Here is a 26,578-nt window from a genome sequence, read left to right as displayed (position 1 = left end):
TCATCTGCAGATCGAGCTTCACGGGTACGCCTGTCATCAAATCTAATCATTCCCCTTATATCCTCGAATCTATTTACTGACATGGTGGCCTTATATGTAGGATTTGCCTTTTCATCCAAGAATAATTCTCTAATAGGGACATCCCAACTCTTCACAACACCAGAAAGCAGCAACAGATCAAGAAAACCCTCCATTTCAGCAACCGAAATATTTTTCCACGTTTTACCACATAAAGCAGCCCTTCAATATTTGTGCAGTTGATGATTTCCTCTAGTATTTCCTTGGAGATGAAATAGTCCCAGGCATCCTTAGGTTTACAGGTTTTCAAACCATGGGCTGGACCAGGTGCCTACTTTACGTTATTATGGACAGGCGTATGAAAAGTTGCAGGAGGATCTAATTTCCAAATCGTTCCATTCCGACTAATGTATGTGTGGTCTTCTATACCTTTTTGTGGTGGTTCATTTTCAGACTCTGATGAAGTAATATTATCGGAAGGACTGCCATCTGCCTCAATATTCACATCTGCAGGTTCACTGGCTGATTCTTCACTACTTGCATCTTCAAAAATATTTCCTTCCTCGCAAGAATCATCTTCTTCAAATCACTGAGCCACAACACTTTCAAAATTAGCTGCATTTGCACGTACTGACTCTCTTGCTTTGCTTGTCGAAGCCATAGCAAAAGGCGTGTCTCTCGAACAGCAGCTTGTGCAGCACTAAACGAGTCATACTCGTAACAATATGGGCCTTGCAGCAACAAACTAACTATAGTAACAATGAGGCTGACAAGAGCAGCACAGGATAACAATACTGTGCAATAATAAAACATTTGATAGCAAAAAGATCAATAATACACCGACATCGGCAATATGTGAAAGTAGTGTGTATTATTTTTTAGTTATACTATTACTACTACAGCTACTGCTGCTGTTGGCACTCCTGTTGCTGGAAATACCACTACAGTTATTGCTGAATTAATAACTGCTCCCAAACAAATGTTGAATACAATATAGGCTAAAGAACATTTATAAATGTGTGAGGGCTTCTGAAGCCCTGCTTATGCATTCACGGTGTATGGGTAAACGTATTGAATTATACAAAAAACTTAAAAAGGTATCTCGTTCAGACTTGATAGGAGGAATGTCACAGTGTTAGTGAAAGAGTACTGGAAAGCAGTTTGAAATCAAACAAAAAATTACAGAACTTTTTTAAAAATGAAGACATGAAAGGGCCTCGGATGTGGTGGTGGTGGTGGTTAGTGTTTAACGTCCCGTCGACAACGAAGTCATTAGAGACGGAGCGCAAGCTCGGGTTAGGGAAGGATTGGGAAGGAAATCGGCCGTGCCCTTTCAAATGAACCATCCCGGCATTTGCGTGAAACGATTTAGGGAAATCACGGAAAACCTAAATCAGGATGGCCGGAGACGGGATTGAACCGTCGTCCTCCCGAATGCGAGTCCAGTGTGCTAACCACTGCGCCACCTCGCTCGGTAGGGCTTCTGAGGCCCTGTATATGCGTCCTAGGGTTAAAGCCCATATCACAGAAAGAAACAGCACTTCCGAATTGATGACATGAAAGACTCACACATGAAGCAGTGGACAACATAAGCATATCTGCATGGGCAAACTGCGTCAGACATTCGGAAACACTCCAGGAAGAAGATTTTAGAAAGGAAATCGACAGAGACTTGGTGATGGAGCCTTTCATAATTAATCTTTACGATTTGGATTCGTCTTTATCAAACAGCGAGGATGAAGACGATATTTTGGGATACATGAGACAGTACTGCAATGGTGCAGTAAGCATTTAAACATATATTGTAAATCATAAGTCTATATTATATAACTTGAGTCTAGGTTTGCCTGGCTGGTAAATTAATTATAAAAATATTTTAGTTTCTTACGCAATTTCGTTGCGGACTTTGTTTAAAGCTTGTCTTCAGTGATTACACTCGTCGATTTTCTTATTGAATTATCGTCAAAACATGTAAAATTTCGTTTGCATTTATGCTAGTCGGACTGTTGTCTTCATTTCTGAAAAAGTAATTGTTCTTGCTTTCCCGAAAATTAGTCCCAACAAACAGCATGTAGAAACTTGTTTTATATTATGTATGACAATAACAGTGTACAATAGACACAATATCAACAACTATAAATTATTTGTTGTACGTGAGGTGTCTAGAAACAAAAAGTGCCTCTTGGGGTTTGAAAGGGAGAAAGAAATACCCCTGTATGTGCCGCGATTTTTCCTAGTACTCACACGTATTGCAAGACATTTATGTGTATTATAAAAATCGTTTGAGTATCAGTAGGTATACATTTTTTCGCGAGGTTTCTTCTACTTTTCAAATTTCATTTTTCAAGGTAGCACAAGAAGATTGTATTTTCTGAGTTAGAGTAGGAAAGATAAATAAATGTGCAGCAGTTTTCCCAGTTACTCAACACGGTATTCTTGTGTTGAGCGACAGACACAATAAACAATGCAAGTCTGTCTATTATTCTTGCCAATGTTCATAGCTTTTTTATTTTTACACATTTTATACAACTCCATATTTTAAAGGCAAACGATTCGATGACAACGCCTTTCTCATAAAGACGTATTGGTAGGTATTACTGCGCTCGTCACTTTTCCTGCATGCGCGCGTACTGCAATGCGCGGCGGTCAATAGCCAACAGTAGAATGGAGCGTGGCTACACTGCCACGGCTGGCAGCTGGCTCCCCCACCACTAACTGCTGGCTGCGCAGAACTCCCCCACTACCCACCAAGATAAGTGACGCCCGCTCTAGCATAATATTTTCCAGTAATTGTTTGCCCAGTGGGGAGATAATGTACAAACAGAATCCCCTTCACAACCCAGAACACTGATGCCGTGACCTTTCCTACCGAAGGAATTGTCTTTGCTTTCTTTCGTGAGAAAGAATCAGCATTTTTCCATTGCTTTGACTGTCGTTTTGTCTCTGGTGTATACTAGTATGCCCAAGTTTCATCTTTGGTCCTAAACTGGGGCAAAAAATTTTGTTCATTTCTACTAAAAAGAACCAATACTTGTCTGGGAAGGCCATTCTCATACGTTTTTGATTCAGCATCAAGAGTCATGGCACACATCTTGCAGATAATTTTTTCATTTCTAATTCTTCAGTTAAAATGTGATATACCCTTTCAGATGACATCTGGAAAGTGTGAGCAATTTCATGCACTTTCAATTGACGATCCTCTATGACCATTTTGTGCACTTTTCCAATGATTTCTAGAGTAGTGACACATCTTTGCCTGCCATTGCGCGTGTCATAAGTTCTCTGGACCAAATTTAAATTCACATGTCCACCTGGCAATAGTTGAATATGAAGGAGCAGAGTCCCTGAGTGTATTCTTGAAATTGGTATGAATGTCCTTTGCTTTCATACCTTTCTTTATGAAGTACTTAATCACTGCTCGACTCTCGATTTTGTCCATCTTCACAAATCACTATGCAGGAACAAAAGAGCCATGTCACCACCACAGCTCTCTTCCAAGAGCATTGATGAGGCACGTGTTACAGGCAACAGTCCAATGAATATCATGTGAACAACTCATTGCGCCAGCACTGACCTCTTGCGTTGATTCCAAGAACATTTCAAACCACCCTCATGGGATGTGTAGATGCTGGACACAGTAATACATGAACCTCCACATCTACAGCTCTGTACAGACCGAGCGATTTTCCCGCCAATTTTTTTGTAGTTGGGAAGTGGGGGAGGGGAGGGCTGGGGGATTTTCATGGGATAGGAAGGGGAAATTAATTGATCAATTTGTGAATTAATTTGATATCAAAAGTATGCTTGTATCAGCGAGTGGATATCCCATCCCCATAATCAGCTGTTAGTTCAATTAATTGATATGAAAAGTGTGCCAGAACTCTCTTTACCCTACTGCTAGTGTTTTTAGTTTGATACACACGTATTTCATAATTATCACGATTAATTTATTAACTAGATCCAATTTTTTTGTTAGTATTTCTTGGTTGGAACATGTGTGTTTCGCAAGAATTTACCATATTGAATTCTTGTTCATTAAATCTGCTATTAAAAGTTGACCTCATTATTGCCGTTCTTAATGCATCAGTTTGTATATTTTCATGATCGAAAATTATTTTGGAGTGTAGGCCTATTCGTTTATTATCTGATGGTTCTACAGGGTAATGAAGTATCGCTTTGTAAAGAATAATAGTGATCTGTTGTTTACGATTTTCACATTATTTCTATTTTAATGAAGGAACTAACTGGTATCAACATTCTTACACAGGCACATGCACTTGCGTCACATGTAGTTCTCTAAGTAGTACTGGATTGAGAGCACATAGAGGGCAAACTGGCGATGTTGCAAGGTATTCTCCCTTGTTCTATGTACAGAGTGCTTCGCTGAAACGTCATCTTAGCTAGCATTGGCTGATGTTTAACGTGGCGAGTAAATTATGAGATTACGGTTGAGTGTTAGCTAGATAGTAATTCATGCAAACTCTTACTTTTCAGTTCGTGAAGATCCGAAAATTAGTGCCTGTATGTGTATTTGGATCTGAATGACTCACACGCCACAGATAGACATAAAGAGGTTTGTGATTGAAGATTATCTTCGAAGTAGCTCGTGGAAGTTGTAAAAATAGAATTTTTTCAGCTAGAAAAATTCCTGTGGGAACAGTTTTTTAGACGGTAAGATATGTTGTGCCGTTATGATAAAGCAAATGATCTTTCTATGGAAACAGAGAGTTTGTAGATCCCTGAATTGAGTCTTTGGAGGCGATTGAATGCTTCATCAGGGGAACACTTGACCATTACGAGGTCTGAGCAAGTGTAAAAATCAGAGTTCTGCATGTGGACCATTTCCCGTTTTGAACTGGGAGTTACTCGGCAGTGTTGTTCTATTCTCTGATAAGCAGAATGTTACCAAATCATAACTAGGAATATTTTCGGTCAGGCAGCGATGTGCTGTAAAATACTTTGAAAACCTTACGACGAGTTTAGGACTGTTTAAGCAGGGTTGCACCTTGTAGGTGCTTCGAATAATTTTGTAGTGTGAACTATGTCGACAAACTAACCTTCATGGGTGTGTTGGACATCGATTTTGAACAGTTCATCATTTTGGGTCTTTCATTTTGATTAGACATGTTCAAGTGCAGCACTCTGAACATTTCCGTAAGCATTCTGCTCCATACTGTAAAAAGCATCGTGGCAGTGCGACTAATTCGTTACGGACATTTATGAACATTGGTGTTTCAAGGCAAGTGAACATTTTGTGAACTTCTGCTACATTTCGCTCTCTAGCTGATGGAACGTTAGGATTTTGGTGGATTGTTTATTGTGTTGTTCCAAGTAAGAAATTGATCATAAACTGTTTTTTCCCATTACATCCCTATGTCATTATCCATATCCTGTTCAATAAATTTTAGTGTGAGCATTTATGGCGTGGTTGGGCATAGTGTTTAGACATTTCTTACTATACCTTTGCAGTAAGTTAGGCAGCATATATCACACGCGTATGGGTAGTTGAATGCCAATGGGTTTTCTACACTGTATTAAGCATGGTAATGTGTTATGTTTTTGATGTTTCCAAGTGTTATTCCAACTAGTATATCTTGAAATACACCATTCATTTTCTGAAGAGTAACATTAATGCTATTGTTCTATTGTTGCTTAGTGGATGCCTTTTAGTGATTCGTGAAGCAAGTACTATATCCTTGTGTTTAATAGTCAGTGACTAATCAGATAACAACTTTCTCAGCCTAATGCGTAAGGTCTGTGAAATGCCGTGTAGTTTCATTTTCTCTAACAACACATTCTGATAAGTAGAGACCGGATTACATGCAACACAAAAAGCTCAAAATATGCATGAAAAATGCTTAAAATATGCACGAAAAGTATCTGAACATGCAAGATCAAACAACAGTAATAATAATAATAATAATAATAATAATAATAATAATAATAATAATATAGTGGTTACTGCATGGGATATACACCATGTGATCAAAAGTGTCCCGACATCCCCAAAAACATACGATTTTCATATTAGGTGCATTGTGCTGCCAGCTGCTCCATATCATCGACCTCGGTAGTCATTAGATATCGTGAGAGAGCTGAATCAGGCACTCGGCGGAACTCAACGGACTTCGAACGCAGTCAGGTGATTGGGTGTCACTTGTGTCATACGTCTGTACGTGAGATTTCCACACCCCTAAACATCCCTAAGCCCACTGTTTCCGATGTGATCGTGAAGTGGAAATGGAAATGAGCGTATGGCATCATTGGCCGCGAGGCCCCTATTCGGGGAAGTTCGGCTGCCAATTGCAAGTCGTATTTCATTCGACGCCACATTGGGCGACCTGCGCGACGATGATTAGGATGAAATAATGGTGACAACACAACAGCCAGTCCCTGAGTGGAGAAAATCTCCAACTCGGCCGGGAATCGAACCCGGGCCCGTTTGCATGGGAGGCGAGCATGTTACCACCGAGCTAAGCAGGCGGACAGTGAAGTGGAAACGTGAAGGGACACATACAGCACAAAAGCGTACAGACTGACCTCGTCTGCTGACTGACAGACAACCGACAGTTGAAGAGGGCCGTAATGTGTAACAGGCAGATGATCTATCCAGACCATCACACAAAAATTCCAAACTGCATCAGGATCCACTGCAAGTACTATGACAATTAGACGGGAGGAGAGGAAACTTGGATTTCATATCACACCGGTAAATCCCAACGACTCCTCGCTAGGTGTAAGGGGCGTTAGGTATTGGACAATTGAACAGTGGAAAGACGTTGTGTGCAGTGTCGAATCACGGTACACAATGTGGCGATCTGATGGGAGGGTGTGAGAATCACGGTACACAATGTGGCGATCTGATGGCAGGGTGTGAGTATGGCGAATGCCCAGTGAATGTCGTCTGCCAGCATGTGTAGTGACAACAATAAAATTCGGAGGCGGTGGTTTTATGGTGTGGTCGTGTTTTTCACGGAAGGGGATTTGCACCCCTCGTTTTTCGTGGCACCATCACAGCACAGGCTTACTTTGATGTTTTAAGCACATTCTTGCTTCCCACTGTTGAAGAGCAATTCGGGGATGGCGATTGCATCTTTCAACATGATCGAGCACCTGTTCATTATGCACGGCCTGTGGCGGAGTGGTTCCACGACAATAACACCCCTGCGATGGACTTGCTTGCATGGAGTCCTGACCTGACTCCTATAGAACACCTTTGGGATGTTTTGGAGCGCCGACTTCATGACAGGCCTCACAAACTGACATCAATACCTCTCCTCAGTGCAGCACTCCGTGAAGAATGGGCTGCAGTTTCCCTAGAAACCTTCCAGCACCTGATTGAATATATGCCTGTAAGAGTGGAAGCTGTCATCAAGACTAAGGGTAGGCCAACAACATATTGAATACCAGCATTACCGATGGAGGGCACCACGATCTTGTAAGTCATTTTCAGCAAGGTGTCTGGACACTTCTGATCACATAGTGTATCTCAAAGTTGGACCTGTGCATATCCATTGTGGTGAAGAGCGCCGGATACGCGAAAAATTGTACAGGTAGGAGAATGCTGATCTAATGATCTGTATGAGAGAGATTAGGCAGGATCTGTTTTGAGATTAGTTTATAAAAAATCGCAAGAATAAGAAGAAGAAGAAGAAGAAGAAGACGCACGCCATGTTTCAAGTATTATTCCTTATTTGGTATTGTTGTCGGTAACAAACGAATGTGATGCGATTTAGTCGGCTCAAAGCAATGTACGCACAGGTTCAACTTCAAGATATATCGCACGCAGAACAGCACGCATAAGAACTCCATAATGTCTTACTTCAAAAAACACACAATCAGGAATTTTTTGAACAACCTAAGTCCGAGAATACTAATTAAACGTTCAAATATCGTCTTCAAATTATTTTACATATTGCTGCTATTGTAAACATAAACGATCTCGTATTGTTCCAGATGTTCGGTAGTGAGATTGTATCTCCATTCACTCAGAACTTTTTTAATAGCATAAAAGGACAGTTCCACAACAACTGAGGTAACTGGGCCAACACAGCCAACTGTGCTGGTACTGCGAATGGCAGAAAGCAAGGGGAAACTACAGGCGTAAATTTTTCTGTAAGGCGTGCAACTCTACTGTATGGTTAAATGACGATGACATCCTCTCGGGTAAAATATTCCGGAGATAAAATAGTCCCCGGATCTCCAGGCAGGAACTACTCGGGAGGACGTCGTTATCAGAAGAAACAAAACTGGCGTTCTGCGGATCGGAATGTGGAATGTCAGATCCCTTAATCAAGAAGGTAGGTTAGAAAATTTAAAAGGGGAAATGGATAGATTAAAGTTAGATATATTGAGAATTAGTGGAGTTCGGTGGCAGGAGGAATAAGACTTATGGTCAGGTGACTACAGGGTTAGGCGAATACAGGGCTCTAAATACAAAATCAAATAGTGGTAATGCAGGAGTAGATTAAAAAATGAGTAAAAAAATAGGAACTCTACTATGAACACATTATTGTAGCCAAGACGGACACGAAACCCATACCCACCACAGAAGTCAAAGTTCGTATGTTAACTAGCTCTGAAGGTAAGGAGGAGATTGAGGGAATGTACGGTGAGATAAAAAATAGTGGTCATTGAATATGGACTGGGGGAAAAGAATGAAGGAGGAAACTGCCTGATAGAATTTTGCACAGAGCGTAATTTAATCATAGCTAACACTTCGTTTAAAAATCGTGAGAGAAGGTTGTATATGTGGAATAGACATGGAGACATCGCGAGGTTTCACATTATGTAGTGGTTCTACAGAATATTAGGAACCAGATTTTAATTTGTAAGGCATTTCCAGAGGCGTATGTGGCCTCTGGCCACAATTTATTGGTGATGAACTGCAGTTTAAAACTGCAGAAAGGCAGGGATTTAAGGAGATGGGACTTGGATAAACTGAAAGAACCAGAAGTTGTAGAGGGTTTCACAGGGTGCATTAGGGAACCATTGACAAGAACAGGGGAAACGAATACGGTAGAAGAAGATTGGGTTGCTTTCACAAGAGCGATTAAATTTAATCGATGAAAGGAGAAATTATTAAAATGCAATAAATGAATCAGGTAACAGGGAAGACAAACGTCTAAAACATGAGATTGACAGGAAGTGCAAAATGGCTAAGCAGGAATGGCTAGAGGACAAATGTAAGGATGTAGAAGCATATGTCACTAGGAGTAAAATAGACACTGCCTACAGGGAAGTTAAAGAGACCGTTGGAGACAAGAGAACCAACTGTATGAATATCAAGAGTTCAGGTGGAAAACCGGTCTTAAGCAAAGAAGGGAAAGCAGAAAGGTTGAAGGAGTATGTAGAGGGTCTATACAAGAGAGATTTAGTTGAGGGCAATATTATGGAAATGGAAGAGGACGTAGAGGCAGATGAGAAGGGAGATAGGATAATCTGTGAAGAATCTGACAAAGCACTGAAAGACCTAACGCGAAACAAGGCCCTGGGAGTATACAGCATTCTGTTAGAGCAACTGATAGCGTTGGGAGAGCCTGCCATGACAAAACTCTGCCACCTGGTGAGCAAGATGTATGAGACAGGCGAAATACCCTCAGACTTCAAGAAGAAAATAATAATTCCAATTCCAAAGAAAGCACGTGATAACTGGGGTGAAAATTACCAAACTATCAGTCTAATAACTCATGGCTACAAAATACTTACACGAATTCTTTATAAAAGAATGGAAAAACTGGTAGAAGCCGACCTCGGGTAAGATCAGTTTGGATTCTGTAGAAATGTAGGAACACTCGAAGCAGTACTGACCCTACGACTTAGAAGGCAGGTTAAGGAAAGGCATACCTACGTTTATGGGAATTGTATACTTAGAGAAAGCTTTCGACAGTGTTCACTGGAATACTGCTTTCAAATTCTAAAGGTGGCATGGGGAAAGTACAAGGAGCGAAAGACTATTTACAATTTGTACAGAAATCAGGTGGCAGTTATAAGAGCCGAAGGGACATGAAAGGGAAGCGGTGTTCGAGAAGAGAGTGAGAAAGGGTTTTAGCCTATCCCCAATGTGGTTCATGCCGCCGTGCAGTGTGTCAGCAGTGCGCAAGTAGCAGCAAGTGGCTTATATGAACACTAAATAAGTGTTGTAGTCAAGTTGAAAATTTGTTTGCGCGTTCTTAGCGCACTTGTTTAGTTAAATCCGTCAAATCATTGTGTAGTTTCGTAATTAGCAGGGGCAGATTTGCATTTTAATATCTGTGACGTGTAAAGTCGCGTAGTCATCTGTCATTTGTTTATTTCTTTCAAATAGTCTTTGTACGTTACTGACAGTACAGTTAGCCTTCTGCCGCCGAGCAGTGTGTCAGCAGTGCGCAAGTAGCAGCATTACTGCATTTGCTAGGCAGTCTTGTATTTTAATAACCGTTTAAATTTCGTGTCGAATTGTTTGTGCTCTCTGTAGATAAGTTCAGACGTTTATTGCACAACAGTATTTAGCACTACTGTGTTCGGATGCGGGCTGAGTTGGCATCCCTTTGCTCCCAGCTTCAGGCAGTGTTGGTTTCGGTCACACAGGTTGAGGCTGTTGCCAATGGGCATCACTGTGGGGTTCCGGACGGGGGTTTGTCGGGGACAGCCAGCTTGTCCCACACATCCCCCGATCGGACTACGGCTGTTGCTGCCCGGGATACTGCCCACATTGAGGCTGACCTCTCACCCATGGTGGAGTGGGATATCGTCTCGAGGTGTGGCAGGGGGGGGGGGGGGGCCGAAAGACATTCCGGAGGGCTGAACGGAAGGCCTCTCCAGTTTGTCTGACGAACTGGTTTCAGGCTCTGTCTCTGTCTGATACTGATCTTCGGGCGGACATGGCTGCTTGTCCTGTTCCAGAGGTTGCCTCTCAGTCTGCAAGATCTGGGCGGTCGCAGAGGGTGGGCTTACTGGTAGTTGGGAGCTCCAACGTCAGGCGCATAATAGGTCCCCTTAGGGATATAGCTGCAAGGGTGGGGAAGAAAACCAATGTGCACTCCGTGTGCATACCTGGGGGAGTCATTCAAAATGTGGAAAGGGTCCTTCCGGTGCCATGAATGGTACAGGGTGCACCCATCTGCAGGTGGTCACTCATGTCTGCACCAATGATGTGTGTCGCTATGGATCGGAGGAAATCCTCTCTGGCGTCCGGCGGCTATCTGATTTGGTGAAGACTGCCAGTCTCGCTAGTGGGATGAAAGCAGAGCTCACCATCTGCAGCATCGTCGACAGGACTAACTGCGGACCTTTGGTACAGAGCCGAGTGGAGGGTCTGAATCAGAAGCTGAGACGGTTCTGCGACCTTGTGGGCTACAGATTCCTCGACTTGCGCCATAGGGTGGTGGGGTTTCGGGTTCCGCTGGATATGTCAGGAGTCCACTACACAAAGCAGGCGGCTACACAGGTAGAAGGGTTCTGTGGCGTGGACTGGGCGGTTTTTTTTTTTTTTTTTTTTTTTTTTAGGTTAGATGGCCTCGGGCAAGTACAGAAAGGGCAACAGCTTCAAAGGGTGCGGAGCAAAATCAGGACATGCGGGGACCAAGCAGCATTCGATATTGTAATTGTAAACTGTCGAAGCTGCGTTGGTAAAGTACCGGAACTTCAAGCGCTAATAGAAAGCACCAAAGCTGAAATCGTTATAGATACGGAAAGCTGGCTGAAGCCAGAGATAAATTCTGCCGAAATTTTTACAAAGGCACTGACTGTGTTTAGAAAGGATAGATTGCATGCAACTGGTGGTAGCGTGTTTGTCGCTGTTAGCAGTAGTTTATCCTGTAGTGAAATACAAGTGGATAGTTCCTGTGAATTATTATGGGTGGAGGTTATACTCAACAACCGAGCTAGGTTAATAATTGGCTCCTTTTACCGACCTCCCGACTCAGCAGCATTAGTGGCAGAACAACTGAGAGAAAATCTGGAATACATTTCACATAAATTTCCTCAGCATGTTATAGTCTTAGGTGGAGATTTCAGTTTACCAGATATAGACTAGGACACTCATATGCTTCGAACGGGTAGTAGGGACAGAGCATCGAGTGACATTATACTGGTTGCACTATCCGAAAATTACCTCGAGCAATTAAACAGAGAACCGACTCGTGTAGACAACATCTTGGACCTACTGATAACAAACAGACCCGAGCTTTTCGACTCTGTAAGCGCAGAACGGGGAATCAGTGATCATAAGGCCGTTGCAGCATCTCTGAATATGGAAGTAAATAGGAAATAAAAAAAGGTAGGAAGGTTTATCTGTTTAGCAAGAGTAATAGGAGGCAGATTTCAGACTACCTAACAGATCAAAACGAAAATTTCTATTCCGACACTGACAGTGTTGAGTGTTCGTGGAAAAAAGTTCAAGGCAATCGCAAAATGCGATTTAGACAGGTACGTGCCGAGTAAAACTGTGAGGGACGGGAAAAACTCACCGTGATTCAACAACAAAGTTAGGAAACTACTGCGAAAGCAAAGAGAGCTTCACTGCAAATTTAAACACAGACCTTGGTCCAATATCCTAAGTGCTGTTTCCCAAGCCAGTTCTGTAGTTCTAATTTAATCATAGCCTTGGTGATTGCCAGGACAGGTTCCGGTCCAATGGAGTTGTTGCCTCCATCCTAGCCAATCTGTTGGCTTGTTCATTGCCACAGATCCCTGAGTGGCCAGGGACCCACACTTGGTTTACCGTATTACTTCCCCCTAGCTCCACAGAGCCCTGTGGTGTTCTGCAACAATCTTAGATCTTGTTGCATGAGCTGCCAATGATATCAGAGCTACCTGGCTGTCTGAACAGATGTAGATGGTACAATCCTTGTAGCACCTGCGCATATTCTCCTCCACACATGCCATGATTGCAGTAATTTCAACAGTTTTCCTAGAGAGATGATGCCCTCCAGTCTTGGCTGGACCCCGTACACCCTACCACAACACCTTGGTCTATTTTCGACCCATCAGTGACAAAAAGATTTCTCCTGTACGGTGTCAAACTGTTTTTTCCCACTGCTCCCTGCTTCCAATTATTATATTGAAGGCTTGTCAAAGCAGTTGGGTGTTATTATGTAGTCAGCAGGCATTTACCTAGCCATTCCTATATTTACCTCACTCACTACGTTGGTGTGTGATTCTGGATATCCGAATGACACCCAGTTTTTGCCCGTTTTAAGTATGTGTTACCCAGCTGCTGCCTCCATCTTGACCCAAAGGTGTAGTGAAGGCATGTCCGGCATGGCATTTATTCCAGCAGTTGGTGTGCTGCTAATTCCGCCAGTTATGGCTAAGCAGGCCAATCTCTGCACCTTAGCAAGCTCCTTAGCTGCAACCCACTGTTCTACATTCTTCCACCATAATACGGCCCTGTAGGAAATACGAGGTCTGACCACTGTGGTGTATGTCCAGTACATACCCCTGGGGCTTAGGCCCCAGTTTTTGCCACAGGCCCTTCTAGCACTCACTAGAGTACTTTTTGCCTTTGAGCAGATACTCTTAATGTGAGGGGTCCATGTTAGCTTCTCATCTCAGGTTATCCCTAGATATTTGACTAGCCCCTTCACAGACAGTTTCATCGAAGAGCGTTCGATTCCAACTTGAGTAGTGAATATGTCTCTTCATTAATGGCACCACAACAGTCTCCTTAGGATTAACCCTCAGATCCTGTGCACAATGTCCAAGCTTCCTTGTGCCATATTTCTAACTGCGTCAGTAAATTTGCCAAGTATTACTATGAGAATGTCATCAGCGTATCTTTGGCAGAAGCATTGTCTGGAATTTAATTCCACGATGAGTTCGTTCACCACTAGATTCCACAATAGAGAGGACAAAACTCATCTTTGTGGGCAGCCTCTAGTGGTGTTAATTACCATCATGGTAGCCTCTACCTTCCTTCCACCAAGCAAGGCCCTTGTCCACCTGCATATAGTGGTCCCCAGGTCATGCACCTTTGCTGCCCTTAGCATGGAATCGAAGGTCGTGTGACTGAAGGCCCCCTCGATATCCAGGAAGATGCAGAGGGCTACTTCTTGGAAGTGAAGTGCTTTCCACACCTTCCCAACAAGTTTGTGGAGAGCTGACTCGCATGATTTACCTGGTTGATATGTGTGCTGGTTTGAATGTAGAGGGACCCTACTTATCTCCTCTCCCCAACGTATACATTAACCAATTTTTCCAATGTTTTGAGAATGAAGGAGGACAGACTGATTGGTCTCATATCCTTAGCCTTGGTATGGTCAATTCTCCCTGGCTTTTGAATGAAGACAACCTTCACTGCCCTCCAAGCATTGGGAATGATTCCTACTGCTAGGATAACCCTGAGTAGCCTGCATAGGACTCTTATGAGCTTCTCTCCTGGCTTTTGCAGGAGAGCTGGAAAAATTCCATCTGGGCCAGGTGACTTGAACGGTTGGAGTGTTCCCACCACCTACTAAAGTCCACACACTCCTTGGCCGATTCCCAGTTCTCTCTTTGAGTGCCTGAGAACCGTTGTCTCTCTCACATTCTGGTCTGTGTTGTCTGGAAGAGCATATTCAGGAAAGTGAGTCTTGAGGAGCAGTTCCAATGTCTCATGTGCTGTCTTTGTATATTCCCCATCCTCCTTCCTCAACATACCTCCTGGTTTGATTGGTACTCTAGTGAGAATCTTGTGCAGACGTGCTCTCCACTTCCTCACAGAATGCCTTCCAGGATGCCTCTGTTGCTTGTCTGATTGCAAGACTGTAGTCGACAGGGGCCTCATGATATTTATCCCATTGTCCTTTACATCTTGCAATATTAAACAGTCTCCATACCTGTTTTGTTTGCATGTCTAAGTTGTTATTCCACCAAGGCACACTCCTATTTGTGCACTTCGTGGTGATGGTGCAGTTGTCCTGATATGAGGTCACTGTGGCAGAGCCTCTGCTACTTCCTCCGAATTCTACTGGATTCCTTATTGAGGTTTTAATTTCTGATAAGCCTAAATCGAGTTCCCTCCTATATGTCTCCCAGTCTGTTTTCCTGGGATGAAGATGGCTCCAGCACCATATGCCATTGTTTGACATAGCTGCCCATCATCATGGAACTAAAGGTTATGTCAATTACTTCTTCCCTTCTGCAATTCCTGAATGTGGGTTCATTGCCCCTATTCAGGATGTCTAAGTTGTTAGCTAAAAGGGATTCAAGAAGGTACTCACCTCTACTGTTGGTGTCCTTGTTGCCCCGCAGTAGGTTGTGGGCATTGGCGTCGCATCCCACCAGAAGTTGGTCACTTTGCTGATGGCAAGTCTCTACCAGTCTCCTCACCGCCAAGGGAGGAGGAGAGCTGTCTTCGTAAGGGAGGTATGCTGAGGCCAAAACAATTTCCCTCGTGATACCTTTCTCACATTACTGCATTTTAATGGTCACTAAATCCCTAGAGCAGAAATCCATCACTGGCATGAAAGAAATGCCATTTCTAACATAGATGCATGTTCTGGAGTTTCTTAGATTTCTAGTGTATATCAGTTTACCTCCAGTGCCACCAAGGCCCGATACACCCCCTTTATATAAATAGGGTTCTTGTATCAGGGCCACGTCCACTTCCTGCCTCCCCAGGCAGCGACTCGGGGCAGCAGAGGCCCCTTTACTGTGCTGTAGATTAATCTGCAGCACCTCCAGTCTCCGTCTTGCTGCCATTTTTGAGGTCTTTGAGAACTCTGACGGTGCCCTGCGAGAACCCTAAAAACAATTTCAGATCCTGCTCCCACATCGCCTTCAGGGACTTCTCTCTGACCTCCACTACCAGGATTCGTCCTTCTGGTGCAACCTTCTCGTTGATCACTCTCCAGTCTTCTGTCGAGACTTTTGGGTTCTGGGCCCCTATTTTCGTGAACAGTGTCTTAGGAAAGACTTCTTTAAGGATCTTTGGTACCCATATTTATATCGTTGCGGTCTTAAGAAGCTCCGCTACAGTCTTAACCAGCAGCTTCGTATCTTTCTGCGGGGATAACATGGGCACCTTGTCCTTAAGCCATTCCACCATGTTTCACCATGTGCACCCCTTCACAGACAAAAATGAGGGTACCACGATCTAGATAGACCCTCCTGAAGTTGGGTCCTGGACCAGCGTCCACCCCCCCTCCCCCAATCTTTTCAAAGAGGGCCATCTGTACCAATTCCTCCTGCTGCGGGGTGATGGCCACCAGTGGATAGCCTTCCTGGATAACTGCCATCCTAAAAACAGAGACTGCAGTACTATAGGTCTGCTTCCCTATTTCTTGCCTCTTTTTTTCTGGACTCGCTTATCCAGGGAAGAGGGAGTCTTTCATTCCTCCCTTATCCGCTTGCTACCTCTCTTTGACGTAGTGGGGGTCTACTTATCCCCTTCAACTTGAGACAGTTTGTTCCCGGGGGTCTTAGGTTCAAGTCCCTTTAATTCCCTCCACTTGTCTTTAGGAAGCCATTCTTTTCCTTCCTTTTTCCTCTATTTGGTGAGTAGTTTCCTCCTCTGGGCCCCAAACAAGCCTTTGATCTTAATCTGGTCTAGCTTCTTGATTACAGTTCCCGCTTCTGGCTCAGGTCTAGACCCTGATTCAGTAGTGGGAATGCCTTCCATTGGTACTGACCCCAATGTTTGGATATTTGAGGTCTCAGTTTGCCCCTCAGTTTGTTTTTCAACATTTTCTTTAATCGTGTCCATATTGGTTCTACGAGTTTTGGGGATCTACAAGGTCCACACCACGAATACTCTGCACACAGTGTAAGGCTACTTATTCAGAGAGGTCGCCCGGTATCCCCGAGGCTCCGTTTGTGACACATTTTCCCATGTGCCACACACCCCTCGGGTGCACCTTGTGTTGGATCAGGGAGTTGAGTAGGATTAGAAGTGGATAGGGGAGATGGGATGTTGTGGTACACTCTTAGTCTGATCCATCAGCTGAGGCCTTTCAAGCAGTAGGTCCTCTACCTTCGACATAGTCGTCAGCTTCATGCGGATATGCAAGCTTCTCCACCCGCACGGACAGTGTTTCATCGCGATGGTGTCCCCCGGAGAGGGAAAGTGATTTATTTTCGCAGATATGACGTTGTAAGACAACTTCGGGTTGGGGCAGGGTGGTTGAGGTCAGGAGATCTCCCACTGCATACTGGGTTGGAAAATCTTCGACCCTGCATCCTTTTCCAGCCCCTCTTTCATCCCTCTTTTATCCTGTTTCAGTTGTTTTTAGATGTGGTTTGCTACTTTTTCTGCCACACCCTATTTTGGGTGTTCTTTAATGCCTTGACTACAATGGATCAGGGGTGGGATGGCTGTGGGTGGAGCAGTTCTCATTGCAGGCAGAGTCCTGTGTACACCCGCTTGCTGCCTTACCTATTTCCATCATCTTGGTTTTGTTTTTGATGGTTCACATGCCGTTCATTAAGTTTCTAGCTTCCTCACTTTTCTTGCTCTAGATCTCCCGACTAGAAGACATTATTTTTGTTCTGTTACTGTCTTCGCCCTTAATTGGGTTGTCAGGCGTCAGATGCAGGTAGAGTTTCTCTCACCATGGGTGACCCATGGGAGACCCCTCGTTTGCTGTGATATAGGTACCGAACTGATCCAAATATTTATATGTAAATTATTTCTCAGCTGTAAATTATTTCTCAGCTGTGACATCAGTGTTGGCTTCAGTTTCCATGTCTGAGCGTGCGCACAGTGGGCCACTGTAAGGTGGACCCACTCCCCACAGTCCCAACAGTCAGCTGTGTCACGTGAACAGTCGCTTCTAAATGCTGGTTGCCGCAGTCAGGGCAAGACTAGAGTTTCTTAGACTTATCATGAAGTCACAGTGCCAAGGAGGGAGGGCGATTTTGACATAATGTTGAGATGTAAACTATTGCTTGCAATTACTACAATCTAGTATTGATACCTGAATTTCGTTAGCGAAAGATTTTAAGTATTTCACCGAGACTAGGACTGGATGTAGCCAATGCTTTACCTGACCTCCCTGTCAGGAGCAAGGTGCACAATCGCGTCCTGAATCAATGATTCCGCATAGGAAACTTTACAGTTCTGGCATGTGAAATGGCACTTGCGTGAGAGACACTGAGAGTCGGGAGTCCATCCTGCGTAAGACTGTCCATGTTGTTTATGATAACAATTGAACTGTAGCCTAGATGCAACAAGGTGTGTCGGATGCCTGTAGTATTATGTTAACAAGTCAAAAACTTCAGTGAAAAATCTGTAGAACTTTGAGATTTGTCCTAACTTTCGAACCACTTCATACGTACGACTGCTAGATGACAAAAATAAAGCACTTTTGTGCTTGCCGAAAACGTTATAAGCAAGACAGTGCAATGCAAACGACAGGTTTACCTTCCAACTCTCTCTCGCAAAAGCAGGCAAACGGTTGTGGGGTCGCAGCTATTACCACCGTCTGACGTTGCTACTCTGGAGACAAGAATAAAAGCATAGCAACAAGCATACCGTTCCTACTACTGCCGCTGTTGCTGCCAAAGTTCCAGGAACTTGGAATTCGTAACACTGGCGCTGGGAACGATCAAGCCGAAAACTCAGTAGTGTAAAAACATTTTTCCATCCGCGACCGATAGGAATGCATAATCCGTACCAAAGTCAAGTTCGCATATAGTATAGAATACAGAAGGAAAGCCAATGACGAGAAGACGGAAGTTAAATTACGTTGCAGGGCTGGAATCCAATTAGTTCGTCCAACCCCTGCGACTGAGATCGGCCGTCGGTGGGGATATTAAACCGTCTATCTCTGACAATGATTTGTTGATGGAAAAAACTGCCATGTTACATCATTTCTCGAGCCCACGTTAAAGTACAGCTCCATCTATATCTAGTAGACAGCGGCCGACTTTAGGACTGGGCAGTCAGTTACCCAACAGATGATGCTGAGATAGCGGCGGCGGCTGTGTACGAGAGCATGCTGGAAAGTAAAGCTTCCGAATTTATGTGAAAACTCTTGAAGCTTTTTAAATCATACAAACTCCATTAACATTCTGCATCTTTGTTCTTCATTTCTGCATATTTATTTCTCAACATAATCACCCTGGCGACGAACCAGTTTGCTGATACCGTCATTGTCAAGGGCCCCCATATCCGGCGGCAAGGCTGTCGGGGAGGCTATATCTCAACGAAAGGGGAAAAAATAGTGTAGTCAGGTGTCTTTCTTTCAAGAAAATGATTTAAAAGTCGGTGTTACGTAGGTTTTTTAACAGGGTCTGAATTGGAACTTTTTATGGCTACTTGCCATTCGTCTTCCAAAACATTAAAAACACTGCAGACCCCCAGGTCTAGGCTCCCCCGCCTACAAACCATCGTATGGGCCCCGTTGCTCAGTGTAGAATATTTGACTTTTTTTGACAGAGCCACAACCCCACCTCTGTTAGGACCGCTTTATCACTATCAATGTTCTCGAATGTGTTCTTCAAGGATTGGAAATCATGAAAATCGGATGGCGCCAAGTCAGGAATATATGGAGGAAGATCGCTGACATGAACCCAAGACGTCGGATTTTTGCAGATGTCGCAGCGTTCGTGTGTTGTCCGGCATTGTCAGGCTAAAGGACAGCGTTCTGCTAATGTGGACGAACTCTTCGTATTCGAAACTTGATTACAGCACGCTGTTTTCCTGCACCGACTTAGTTGGGAGCCTTCTAGTGGCAGAGGGCTGCAAATATGTAGACGTGTGAGAGTATTTAAAACGCTTTACGAATTTTCACAAGAAAAATGTGGAGTCATTACTTTCGAGTATGCTCTCATATCTTCGGTGTAGTAGACGAAAGAGCATAAGATATCCGGTACATTCTCTGTGACAGTTGCACTTTATGAACTGCATTTTGTTACGCCACGAATATTGAGTTAAATGTTTCAATTTTACCGTGACGTCTGTAAAATATTTTGATGAATTATTACTGAATTTGGAGACAGCAGCAAGGATATGGAGAAGTGTTCGAAAGTTCAGCTGAGCTTCCTCGATACCACTTAGTGACAAGGCGTTTGACAGCTTGAGGTGCTGGGGCATTTTATTGGCATATTTCTGCGGACCAGATTTTCCAAAAAGCAAAGTTTCCACCTCCCCTACAATTTTTAAGACAAATTTCTGTGTATCCAAACCAGGTAATAAGCATATGACCCGTTACTACAGAGATTCAGCTCGGGGGCACGTTGACGGCTGGCGGTGCCCGGGCTGTCCAGTGTGCGCACTGTTTTACGCAGCTGTGAAGCTTAGCTGCAGCTGTTATGTGACAGCCGCTTGCGTGGTCCCATGCCGGAATACAGTCCGCTGCTGAGAAGCATGCCCGCGACGCCAATGTAGTCGGGTGTGCCTCGTGACTTGCTCCAGAGAGGATAGTACACGCCGTTCTAAAAACGTTTTCTTGAGTGCAGTTAACGTCGACTTAGTAACTGTGACTGACATGAAGAGGTTTGAGTGATGTAATTATATTAAATCCTGTAATCTCAGCAGTGTTCTGATAATTCCGAAATAATATCGGTAAAATACTCCCTCTGTGTGCACCTGGGATCAGTAGCTACTGTATCAATAATTTATTAATACTAGTAGTATGTATGCACCTTTTGAAATTGGTTTGTTCCTCAATTACACATTGTATTTTATTCGGCTAGAACATCACTGTTTTGTTCATTGTTTACGGTGTGAATGTGAGTTTTGCATGCTCATTTTACTAGAACTTTTCACTTTCTAGAGGCGCTGTGCATGAAGAATAAAACTAGGCGACACTATGAAACAGTTTGTCAAAATTTACTATGGGTGTCAAACATTTGACCGTGTACAGTGCTGTTTGACTTGTTTGTCAAGCATAAATCGTGTTTGACGTGTTTGCGAAAAATTTTGCTTGACGGCAAGTTTGAAAAGATGGCAGATTTTGTGTCGATGTTTGGCCGCATATGTTCAGTGAAAAATAATTTTATTGCAATATATCTCACTGTATCGTGAGTTTTCACAACTGTGGAAACTACGATCTAGGATGAAAACAAAATAGCGCTGACAATTACCAAAATGATAGCGGTTTCCGTTTTTCCCAGTCGTATCTTACGCACGAGGAGGTTAAGAAGAAAATAAATATTCTACGCTACAGAAAAGCGGCAATGGAAAAAAAATAATCGAAGTTCTCCGGTTCTTCCACGTACAGTGTTGACACTCTGTTTCAAATGGTTCAAATGGCTCTGAGCACTATGGGACTTAACATCTATGGTCACCAGTCCCCTAGAACTTAGAACTACTTAAACCTAACTAACCTAAGGACATCACACAACACCCAGTCATCACGTTCTCTGTTTCCACGTTGTGGTGTTTTAATGAACTGTCATTAGATGACCAAGTAGAAGAGAATGATTTTTCGCATACTTGTATCTTTTTCTGTGTGAGGGCGAAGTAACTCTGGACAAGTTACTGTTTCACTGTGCATCCTCAGAAAGTTGATGTAATCATCAGGTTTTGAGCGTAACATTTCCTTAGCAGGTTTTCACGTGTATTTTTCTCTCTCCTTTTAAAACATTCCCTGGACCAGCGTCTTGTTTCCTTCTTCAAACACAGTGCCAGAGTAAATGTTAGAAACGCAGTACCTGCATTTGTATCCGTTCCCATCGGTATCAAAATACAGCATACCATTATACGAACAGCGTCTGCGTCAGTGAGTTATACTGACAAACTTTATGTACGTATACGGACTTGTTCGACACATCTGCGGCTAGACAAGCGCGAATTTAACAAAAAATTTGCCGTAACAGTGGCGTTCATTCGCATGGCAGTATTTTTCTGGCAGCCAGTAACACAGGCCATTGGCCGCCGCGCGGCGGTAAGGATCTGAGGGGAGGACTGTTTCCCCGCTCCCCACCACATCGCGTTTCTGCTGACTAGGCACCACACCGCCGACAGTGCGTCTGGCCCGTGCATCTGTCACGTGAATCCCGTCGCTTCTGACAAGCAACTTTGGTCAAGCTAGGGTGTAAGCATCCGAATTCAATACAGAGGATCGGATTAAGGCAAGGGCTTACTACTTCCAATAGGGCCACAGTGATATTCAAACCGAAATTTCGTTTGAAGAACGCATACGTTACCACCATATTAAGATTTTACTATGAACTACAAAGATGGCCATTGAAACAGCAACTAACCCATGTTTGGATATACAGATGATTGACATTTCAGCGCAACCACACATACTTGGTAGGAATATCGCCGTCAGCATTTTACGCATAAGGAAAAATTACACAGTCGCTGTCTCATTCAGAAATCACATTTGACTGTTGCTTACTTGTGAGATCATGTTATGGCGCTTTCAAGACGGAAAAGCGTCTGCCAGCAAGCGTTTGAATCCGTCTGTGGAAAGATAGTGATCTATCGAGCATACAGTTTATCCATCCGCGATATTGCTGCTCACCGTGGTAGGCTCCCCACGATTGTCAAGCGAATATGGTAGCGATGAGTTCAAGAGGGCCATTAGTCTGCGGCTTTGCTGTCTGTCGCCGAAGAGCACAGGTAATATTGTTCGCTCTGTCGTGCAGGATCTTACGGCCACGTGTCACTTACGTTGAGTCAGGAAATTATTAATCTTTTGGCGAGACAAGTATCCACATCGGCAGTACGACGACGTATAGAGCACCATGGACTTAACAGGGCGCCCTTTGTTGCGGTTTACCTTGACGTGGCAGCAGAGGCGATTAAGGGGCTCCGGAACGCCCTATACTTGCAATGTTAAAATAACGCTTATAAATTACATCTTTCCTCACAAAGTATTTGAGGTAGGAAGTTGAACTTTTTACAGATTATTTATTGGAATATGGGCTACAACTTAACACAGGGATTTTACAAAATTTTAGTTCAGTTATTAAAGATGATTTTTTTTCAATTGTAATAAAAATTCACAACATTTTTTTGCAATTTTTTATTTATATATTCAAAAATATACAGTTTTTTGGAAAAAGGCTGTGTTAAATTATGCAGAAGGTACTGTGTAACATTTACTGAAAGTTTGAAACAAATATGTTTGGAAGATCCTTAGAAAACATGTAATTAGTATGAGAAAATAAAAGTTTTGGGAATCGAGCGACAAAGATTGGATTAACTTTTTAGTGCATTCCAGGTCCATAGGATGGATTATCTTCATCCTCTGCAAACTCCTCCTCCAGCTTCCTCTTGTTCCTCCTCCTGTTTACTCTTGCTTGTATTTCTAGACTCTTTATAGCCCTGTCTGCAGCCCGAAAGCGTTCCTTGTCTAAAGCAAGCATCGCTCGTACCATGTTAGAACCTATCTTCATTCCCATATTTCTAAATACCTTGCACCTTACAATGTTGCCATCATTGAAAGTCGCAAAAGCATCATACACACCAAAGTGAAGTGTTTCTATTCCAACAAATACAGTGTTGGGGATTCTCGACCATATAACACTATTTACACTTTCATTGGGGTTTTGAGTTTTTCCGTGAAGACACTTTTTCAACAGTTCAGGTGCTGCTAAGTCTCTGAAAATAGGTTTTATCACCTCCATTATTGCATGAGGCAGACTATGCTTATGAGTGTACACTTCACCAGTTAGCAATCCTTTGTTATATTTACAACAACTATCTTCTTCTTTGGGACACAAGCTATGTTGGGGATTTTCATCGTCTTTATTGTTTACAGTAATAACACATACCTTTGGCTTTCCAACATTTCTCCTTTTCTTAAAAGCCTTCAGAGGATAATAACTTTACTTTTACTTATTATTATACTTCAACAAAACAGAGACTCAAGAAACAGAATTAATTACGAATATTTTCGAGATAACGACAGAGTAAATAAACATAAAACAATCGACAATCACACCAGCGATATATATTGAACCATCACAGGTTAGCCACAACACATACTTTATCTCACATCACTAAAATGTACCTGATGAACACGGACGTTAATAATAACACCGTTTGACAGCAGTTTAACAGCGCCACAGTAGGTCACGCCCATGTAGAACACATTTCAAAAAAAATTTAAAAGTAGTTGTAGTCTTCGGAATTGAATAAATTATATATCTATTAAAAGGTATAGTCTGCAGATTCAGAAAACGCAAAAAAGTAAAAATTGAACTTTTCATGATTTTGAGCCTTTCCGGAGCCCCTTGATGTGTGGAAGCTTCGATGAGAGCGAACATCGCCAAAGCTTGAAGGTAGGAGACGAGGTACTGGCAGAAGTAAAGCTGCGAGGACGGGGCGTGAGTCGTGCTTGGGTAGCTCAGTTGGTAGAGCACTTGCCCGCGAAAGGCAAAGGTCCCGAGTTCGAGTCTCGGTCCGGCACACAGTTTTAATCTGCCAGGAAGTTTCATTCATCGTTAAACAGACGCGCACGACACGATCTCCTCAGTTGTTAACTCCAGTGGCTGTGCCATACATTGAACGTCTCTGTGAAATATCCTTCAACAAGATAACGCAAGATAGCATGTTTCCCTTGCTGCCCTGTCCCACCTCGATACAGAACGTGTTTGACTGTTGTCTTGGGCAGCAAGTTCTCCAGATATGTCACCCACTGAAAATATCCATTCTAGAGTTGCCTAGAGATTTGCACACCACCGCTCACTAGTCACTAACAGTGGTGACCTCTGGCATACAGCTGAAGCAGCATTGAATGACGTAGATATATACTGTACGTCATTCAAGCTCAGTTCGACTCGACGCTCAGCTGGCTTAGAGCCGTCTTTGCTGCCAGAGGTAGCAGCTCTGTCTACTAAATAATCTATAAAAATAATATCTAAATAATCTGTAAAATTCCTACCAACTGTACCGTGTAAACACAGTAAGTAAAACGTCATTTGCTATCCTTCTCTGCGTTTCAATTTTAATGGCCAGTAGTGTACTATGTACTCTATGATTAGCTAAAATAGGAAATCGTTCGATTAAATCAACTAAAACTAAACTCTTCCCGAACAGGCTATGAAGGCCCAACGGTGCCTCAGCCCATAGGCGTCACTGGATGCGGGAATGCAGGGGCATGTGGTCAGCACACAGCTCTTCCGGCCGTATGTCAGTTTCAGAGACCGGAGCCGCTGCTTATCAAGTAGCTCCTCAGTTTGCCTCACAAGGGCTGAGTGCACCCCGCTTGCCAACAGCGCTCGGCAGACCGGATGGTCACCCATCCAAGTGCTAGCCCAGCCCGACAGCGCTTAACTTGGGTGAACTGACGGGAACCGGAGTTACCACTGCGGCAAGGCCGTTGGCGATTAAATCAGCTGGTGGATAAATTTACACTATCTTTCCGTATGCCCTTGCATTGTTTCAAGTTACTTGTTAGCGACAGTGAATCTATTCTGCCTACGTTCTTACCTACTTTCAGCAAATACGCCACCGAATAAAAATCGTCCGTAGTTTTTTTTTCTCCTCTCAGCTAGCAGTGTTGTAACCTGTCGTCCCTTTAGTGCACTTTGCACAGGCGTATTTATTATTTTCTCCGTTTTGTTGTTCGCTTCTCCTGGTATCTCAGTTTGTGAGTTACATCGTGTTAGTCCTCTTGCTATTGCAGGCGTGGAAATCATGATACCATAATCCAGCTCGGTTCGTTGGCACACTTATTATTTCGGGTCCACGTAAGTTGGCATCATCAACTCAAGGCAGTCACGTATCATCCTAAACTGGAACTCAGGCTACGCCGCAGAAAAACATTCTTCGTCAGATTCTCGATATTATTGTATTAATTTTTGGGATGTTTATTTTTTCTTGTATCTGTTTTTAAATTCTGATACGATGTTTCGTGTTTATGTCGTGTGCTTCGAAGTTAAGGACGCTTCCGTGTTAGTGGTAGAGGTAATATTGATTCTTCAGCCTTTAAAATTTCCATATCCTCGCGTGATGGTGAGGCAAATTATTGGTTTCTCCTGTTTATCATTAATTTCATAATTACTTAGAGATCCTATTCTGGTTATATCGCATGACGAACGTCGGCGCGTTTTACTTCTCCGGAAGCGTATGTATATTAGATTAAATAATCTATTGACAGTCTCATAGATATTGTGCTTTTTTTTTGTCGTATCAACTTGGAGCCACAGAAGCCAGTACATCGACAGTCTTCTTTCCACAATTTGTAGATTAGGACATTCTCTATTTACAGGCGCGTACTTCTAATTTTGGGATTAGTCATTTCAGAACAGTAATGCCAAGTGCAAGATGCTGCGATTGAGCGTATTGTTGGGGAGAAAACTCTGGTGTTGAGCTTGAACTTTTACTTGGTTACATCATAACGAACAATCCTGAAGCTTGTGACACTTCAAGCTTTCCCGGGGGATGTGTTGTAAATAGACTTCACGGGTCTGCCGCCGGATCACGTTGTGAAAATTCCACAATAATTCCTAGGAGCAACTATCCGACATCTTCAGGTGGTTTAATACGCGCGCGTGTTCTAAAAACGGGGCGTCGGTGTCCGGATATCGTCAGTCGTACCTAGCCACGAGCAAAATTTGAACCACCTGAAGATGTCGGATAGTTGCTCCGAGGAAATATTGTGGAATTTGCACAACGTGATCCGGCGGCAAACCCGTGAAAACTATTTACAATCCTGAAGCTTTTCAGAAAAGACTTCGTAAAGCAGTTGAGTTAGTA

The 26,578-nt window shown here is 43.2% G+C and overlaps 1 protein-coding gene and 1 pseudogene across 1 annotated transcript in view; one reads left to right on the top strand and one right to left on the bottom strand.

The window, feature by feature from the left end:
* LOC126254107 (uncharacterized) overlaps positions 1–26,578 on the top strand; it is a 285,482-nt gene that overhangs the window by 57,291 nt on the left and 201,613 nt on the right. The gene's annotated exons all lie outside the window — the stretch shown is intronic.
* On the bottom strand, positions 25,087–25,204 carry LOC126205910 (5S ribosomal RNA; annotated as a pseudogene).

Source organism: Schistocerca nitens, chromosome 1 (assembly GCF_023898315.1).
Source record: "Schistocerca nitens isolate TAMUIC-IGC-003100 chromosome 1, iqSchNite1.1, whole genome shotgun sequence".
Lineage (NCBI taxonomy): Eukaryota > Metazoa > Arthropoda > Insecta > Orthoptera > Acrididae > Schistocerca > Schistocerca nitens.
The sequence above is the reverse complement of the archived record's forward strand: the minus strand, read 5'-3'. Positions and strand labels throughout refer to the sequence as shown.